General features: G+C 40.7%; 1 long non-coding RNA gene across 1 annotated transcript; it reads right to left on the bottom strand.

Annotated features, from left to right (window-relative positions):
- Positions 1–765: 765 nt before the first annotated feature.
- On the bottom strand, positions 766–4,158 carry LOC146641828 (uncharacterized). The gene is made up of 4 exons (XR_014909538.1): positions 3,995–4,158; positions 1,981–2,086; positions 1,626–1,885; positions 766–1,204 (listed from the first exon to the last, which is right to left on the bottom strand). It is a non-coding gene; the product is annotated as an uncharacterized LOC146641828 (long non-coding RNA).
- Positions 4,159–6,451: the final 2,293 nt, after the last annotated feature.

Genomic DNA, 6,451 nt, shown 5'->3' with positions numbered 1-6,451 from the left:
GCAAAGCGTAGCTCGGCCTGTCAGCGTCTAATCATTACAAGGATGATCGATGATGTTTATTTTCTGATGATGGAACGCAACCCCCTGCCTGATGATAATTGTAATAAAAAGGACAGATCAAGCCGGCAGAGTTATTAAATTATCAGACTATAATTTGCATTAATGCCGGCTGCAGGGATGCAGAGAGGTGGTGGTGGTGATGGGGTTGGGATGTTTGACAGAAGCCCAGCTCCAGCTTGTTAGAGAGTCCACCTTCAAAAGCTCCCTCTGCCCTTGGCACCCCCCATACGGATCCTCAGCGTGCCATCATGTCGTGATGACATGCATGTCATATGACAAGGGGACAGCTGAGAGGCACAACAAAAGTGAACGAGGCAAACTTTAGTGGGCATGAGAGCTGATTTGAGCTAAAGCTGGTTTTTAGGACAGATTGTGAGTCGCTTCCTTGCACACCTCTGACCTACAGGTAAGTTCGGCCTTTCTGTGAGAAAATATGACCGGCTACAATGAGCAAGCAACCAAAATATGCAGTTTGGGAGTGGCTCAGTTGGCCTCCAGAACTGCCAGGAAGTGCCAAAAGTTGCACTTCACCCTCCGTACAGTTGTTGTGAAGGAGGAAATTTGCATTAGAGACCAAAACAGTTTTTTGTGTCCAGGTCTAGATGTCTTTATTACTGCTTTAAAGCTGCACATTTTAACTTTGGAGTCAAACTCAGGTGGACATGAGAGTAACCTCCGTAAGCTTCTTTCAGCTGCTCCCTTATTTACAACCATCCACAACAGGACATGGATCCAAATATTTGATCTGAAAGATTTTACTGCCATGTGCTCTTCCTGCAGTAGCCCTACCAGGATCTGTGCCTCCTTCCAGTCTTGAACTGGGTTATTTCTCAGTGTTAAGCCGAAATTATGATTCAGCAGTGGTTGTTCACTGGCAGTGCGTCTACCTGCAGACAGTGTCTGCTGCTGATAGAGGAGGCATGCAAAACAAGTGGTGCAACTGGTCTGTGGACCATTCTTGTTTATGCTGTTGTTGTTGGATCATCAGCTGTGGAGAAGAGCGAAGAGCTGAAGTGAAACTGATTGTCCACTGAAGCCACCGTCTGTGCTTTTCATGCTGTATTTTAGATATTTGCTGATTTTCTTGCAGTTCTCTCATTCCTGGTTGAACACCACTGTCCGTTTCTTTCAGCCCACCTTTCAACTATTTAGGAAACAAAGAAATAATTAGCTTAAGCCACTCCATAATATGGCCCATGTCTTTTAAAGTACAGCATGCTTATAATGTAAGATAGGGGAATATTGTTTCTTCCCTGTAAAAACCTGACTTGTCCCTTTATTCTAGTTTCGTTGCCATTAAGTATTTGTAAGTAAATATAATTACTTTGTAATTTCAAATAAATTTCATGAAATTCAATTTAATTACAGGGGAATAACACTTTTAGTCATGGGCCCTGTTTATAAAGTGTTTATAAAGTTTCTTCAAACCTGACTAAAGTGGGAAACATGTTGATATTAGGCGAATGTTAAATAACCTTTAGGACTTTTGAGACTTTCTAGCGAGCACTGAGCTTTTCAGTCTTTCTGTGTGTTCTCATCAGGATACTCCAGCTGTCAGCACACACCTGCTGGATGACACCTGGATGGGCCCAGCATACGTTTAGTGCTGCGAATCCTCAGAGTGGGTGGACTGGGTGAGGAGGAGGGGGAGAGGGCACAGTGATAGGAGGTTTTAATGAGGACCTCCATCCTCAAACCTCCAGAGAGCCAAGACCTGCAGGGCCCTGCTGTCTGTGAGGTGGCGGCGCTGACCTCCCTCAGCTGCCTCTGCCATCCACCACTTCCTGGAGAGTTTGAGCCATCCATTCACAGAAAAGTTGAGCAACTTTACACAACAAAATGTAAATTTTTAAACCTGACAATTAGTTTGTTACAAGTATTTAATAAGGAACATTTCTTATTTTTGTATATTTTACTTACTTTACTTTGCGTCTCATGTTATGGCAATACATCAGATCGTCGTAGATTTCATTCACAGTGATTAATGGTGTGAAATGAGAGGCTGAAAAATGTCAAAATTTGTCCTCTGGAAAATAAAAAACATTATCTCTCATTATAAAATATAATATTTAGCGTTTACTGGCTTTCTATTCATTATTTATATCAGCAATTCCAAAAAAGCTGAGATACTTCATCTCTCCAGCATATTCTGCGTCTGTCACCCAGCACTTCCCACCCTTTACTGCTCCTTGAAAAATGAACTCCCTGGAATGCATATAAGACATATAAGGACTCAAAAGCGTCACTCACAAGCATTCCCACCTCTTACAAGCAATCACTACACTACACACCAGTACGGTTTTCAAGCCAAACCCAGTTTATACTGGCACAGCGTGTTAGTACATTTTCCCATTTGTCTCAAGAACCTGGGATCCTTAAAGTCATCCACTTGAGGCATCAACTCATTCCCAATTCCCAATGCAAAGAAGGCGCTCAACCCTTATCTGGGGCTCTCTGGTTACTTCAAACCTTTGTGTTTAAAGTAAATGTAAATACCTGGAGTGTTATTCATGACTAATTTCCTTTTTAGTTACAGTATATCAGAGACAAATCTCATACCAGCTGATGATTCTGGAAGTTTTGCAAGTTTTCTCTAAAAAGGTGTGATGATCGATAATGATTGACAAGTAAAACCGACTTCCTGTTGCAAAGCGTCCTTGAACAAAACCCTAACCTGTACAGAAACAGGGACGTGCAGAGAGGTTTAAAGGGGCGGGTGCTCAAAGTTAAAAAGGGGCACATTGAACCAGGCTGAATAACAACAACACACATTCATCAAGAATCTAATATGGGAGGGGCAGGGCTGTGTTGATCTGAGACTGTAGACATTAAAAAGTCCACAGGAGAGATGGTAGCTGATTAAACAAGTGTCATGAGATAATAACAAAATGCAAAGATTGGTGACAGCGCTTGGAACCATAAGGCAACGAAAAACTGTGACATAAACTCGGCTCTGCCTGTGAATCACTCTTTGCTTCTCTTCTTCCTTCCTTCCCATCATTTCATATATCACTCTCCACTTGCTGTCTATCTGAGAACAAGGCACAACTTGTTATTGCAATAAACTATAATCTAATTATCCACACCTAACAACTCTTGCACTTAATCTATAATAAAATGATGACAGAAAAATGTTATAGCACTGCCTTTAGTAGCCTCATACAGCTCCTACTGTTTCCTCCTCATGTCCTTACCAGCCATGTCTGGACAATGTTATATCATGAGTAATATTTTTTTAAATCCAGCTAAATAAAACACACACATGCACACACAGTGACATTTTAGACCTTCTTCAGAGTACTGTATATACTATGGGCATCCTTACATTATTATTCATTACTAGAGCTACAATAATAAAGCAATGAGGAGGGGGTAATAAATATGAAATAATGTATTTATGATGATTCCATTTGTTTCACTATCCACTCTGTGCAGGGCAAAGCTTATTACATTTTTAAACTGTAGAGATACAATCATTTTACTGCTGTAAAATCCAACTTTTGTCTTATTTAAAATAGAAATCTAATATAATCTGCTTCTTAATGTATGTTCTTTAAAATACAGCGTGTGTTTTTTAATATATTATAATTATAGTAATTATTATGTGGACATGCATATTAGATCGTTTTTTAGTGAAATATAATCCCTCCAGAAAGGCAGGAAATGCCCAGAAACTTTAAAACTAAATATGTTCCCTAAAACGGTGACAGAGCTACAGACCCATGACAGCCATACACAGGTAACCAGCAGCTATGACCAGCACTACTTGTGCAGTTAATAAAAGGACAGGTAATGTTTGTCGCGCTGTTGCACACACAGCACGCTCGTTTGTTTCAGTTCGTCAAATTGCCACAAGACAGCTTACCAACGTGTACATAATAAGCCAATACTCCTGTGTGCTACACACTACAGTGTACGCTGTACACCTACTTACTGGTTTTGTCGCATCAGTCTGTGTCTCTGAGTTAACTTGTGTTTCTCCTACAGCTCCGGACCGCAAAAAATGCGCGTGCTCTTTGTGAGCTCGTTCCCGGCTCGTAACCAGCGCGTTCTGCCGTCGAGGGCGATCATTGGTTAAATGTGATCATGTGACTGATGCAAGCCAGATCCTTTCATTTAGCAAAACTGTGATTACTAGTTAAATATTATTGTTGAGGGGCACAGACAGGACTCCGCACGCACACACACATAAAAAAATAAATAAATAAATAAAAAAAATTTAAAAGTTGCCTCAACATAAGGGCACTTTGGGCACTCATCAGGAAAGGGGCGGGTGCTCAAGCCCCTCTAGCCCCCCCCTCTGCACGTCCCTGTACAGAAACACCAACTTCCTGCCAGATGTCCTTACAGTGGTGTGTGTTTGTATGTGTGCGTGTGTGTGTGTGTGTGTGTGTGTCATTACATGTAAATGACAGTGGAGACTCTGCCTGCATGAGGTAGCCCAGATAATGACCACCACAATTGTTTGTGTGAAAGCTCTCGGTGTCGGGATGAGCCGTTAATATCACAGAGCGCCTCAGACAGATGGCACGTTGTTGGAAAACAGATGTTATTTTGCATAGAAACATATCATGAATATGCATACTGTATTAGTTCATGACACCGAAGGCCTCGTCGATGATTGGCCCGCTCTTTGTTAGTTAGCAGTAAAGGAAATCTTTTAACTGTAGCATCTTTTGACCTCTGATGTGGGAGATTAAAAAAAACTAACAATGGTCATGGTTTGTTGTAACCTCATCACTGCAGCCATATGCAATACCAACCTGAGTGCCAGACAGTACCGATGATTTTACAGGTGTTCAGTCCGTGTATAAAGAAATCTGGAAGTTTGATAAACATCTTCAAGTGATTCTGCTCTGAAGTTTGAATATTTAAAAAGTTAGCAGTTCCTACCTGACTTTTATCAGCTCTCATTCCGATGACAGTGTTGAATAATGCCGCTACGATTGTGTTTTAGAGCCAGAAGGAAGGGAGGTGTGGAGTAAAAACACGAAGACTTCTGCTTCTCCTTACCTGATTCTGGTATTTTAAAGCTCACAGTTGCAATATTTAAATGGAGTTAGTGGGGATAGGTTATTTGGAAACCTTAAATTGCCCATAGGTGTGAATGCGGGTATGACTGTGAGTGCAAACGGTTGTTTCAGTGTGTTAGGGAGTACCCTGCTTCTCGCCATAAAACAGCTGGGATCATGACCCTGGGTCAGTTTGCTCAGCCTTTTTTGAGTATTTTTGGACTTCAAATTTTGTTTACTTAAATATTTTATGTGATTTGTGGTTTTCTTAGTGTTTAGGTTGTTTTGTGTATATTTGTCCTTTTAGTGTACAGTTGTTTAAGAGTTTAGTTCTTCCCTAAGTGTTCTGCCCTCTTGTGCCAAGTCTCCTGTGTTAAATGTCCCCATTTAGTTATCTCACTTCCTGCCTTATTTTGAGAGTTCCTTGTGCTTTGCTTTTAGTTTTGCTTCCCTATTCTTGTCTTCTGTGATTTAGTTCAGCTTTGTGCCATTCTCCTCAACTGTCTCCACTTTCCCTTATTGCCCTTCTAAACAGGTGCTGTCACCTGTGGTCCTTTGTTAGAGTGTCTAGTGGTCTATTGTTTCTAATTGTCAATGTGGATTTTCTCTTGGCTGCAGAGAATTTACTTTTCACAGTTTTCACTGTTCCCCCTTTTTGGCCTTATGTTTGACCTTTTTTTTTTACTATTGCAAACTATCTACTAAGTTCAGCTCTGCCTGCCTCAGACTTTGCAGTTTGGACACTCCACACAACACTCAAAAGAAGTCATTCACAGTAATATACCCTGATATTACTGTGAATGACTTCTTTTGACACCCTGGTCCATCGACCCAGAGTTGTTTTATTGGACCATAAAGGCAGTTTGTAATGACAGTACAATGTTTTTATTTTTGACAAATTAATTTGAGAGTACTTTGGCCTCTTTTTGTAATAACCAGGGTTTCTTTTTAATCTCTTTGCTTGCTTTAAGCTCTGTTTCCAGATTTAATTCAAGTTAAAGATATCAAATAGGTGATTTTTGTGATATCACCAAAAATCATGTTGGGCCACTGAGACTTTTCAAGTCTAGAACTGTTGGAAGCAAAATCCCATTTCTTACATTTGACCTTTTATCTTGGAAAGAAGTCCAAGGAATAAAACAAGCTCCGGAATGCTGCATAAATTACCAACTATAATTTTCCTGTTGGGTTTCAATGCTTGCAGTTTAGAAAAAAAGCTCAAGGGGCTTTTACTTTAGAAACACCTCAGCAACATTCCCAGACAGCGCTGCGCTCCAGCAGGTCAGCGTGTGACTTCATTCAGGAAAACCCAGAAAAGTGTCTGAAACCTCACAGAGCTGGTTTGGTTCTGCAGATTCTTTCACTTTCTCTATAAAAAT

Source organism: Rhamphochromis longiceps, linkage group LG23 (genome assembly GCF_057381845.1).
Source record: "Rhamphochromis longiceps isolate RC_006_pf linkage group LG23, R_longiceps_female_GT1.1, whole genome shotgun sequence".
NCBI classification, from domain to species: domain Eukaryota; kingdom Metazoa; phylum Chordata; class Actinopteri; order Cichliformes; family Cichlidae; genus Rhamphochromis; species Rhamphochromis longiceps.
This window is presented reverse-complemented; position numbering and strand designations above follow the sequence as displayed.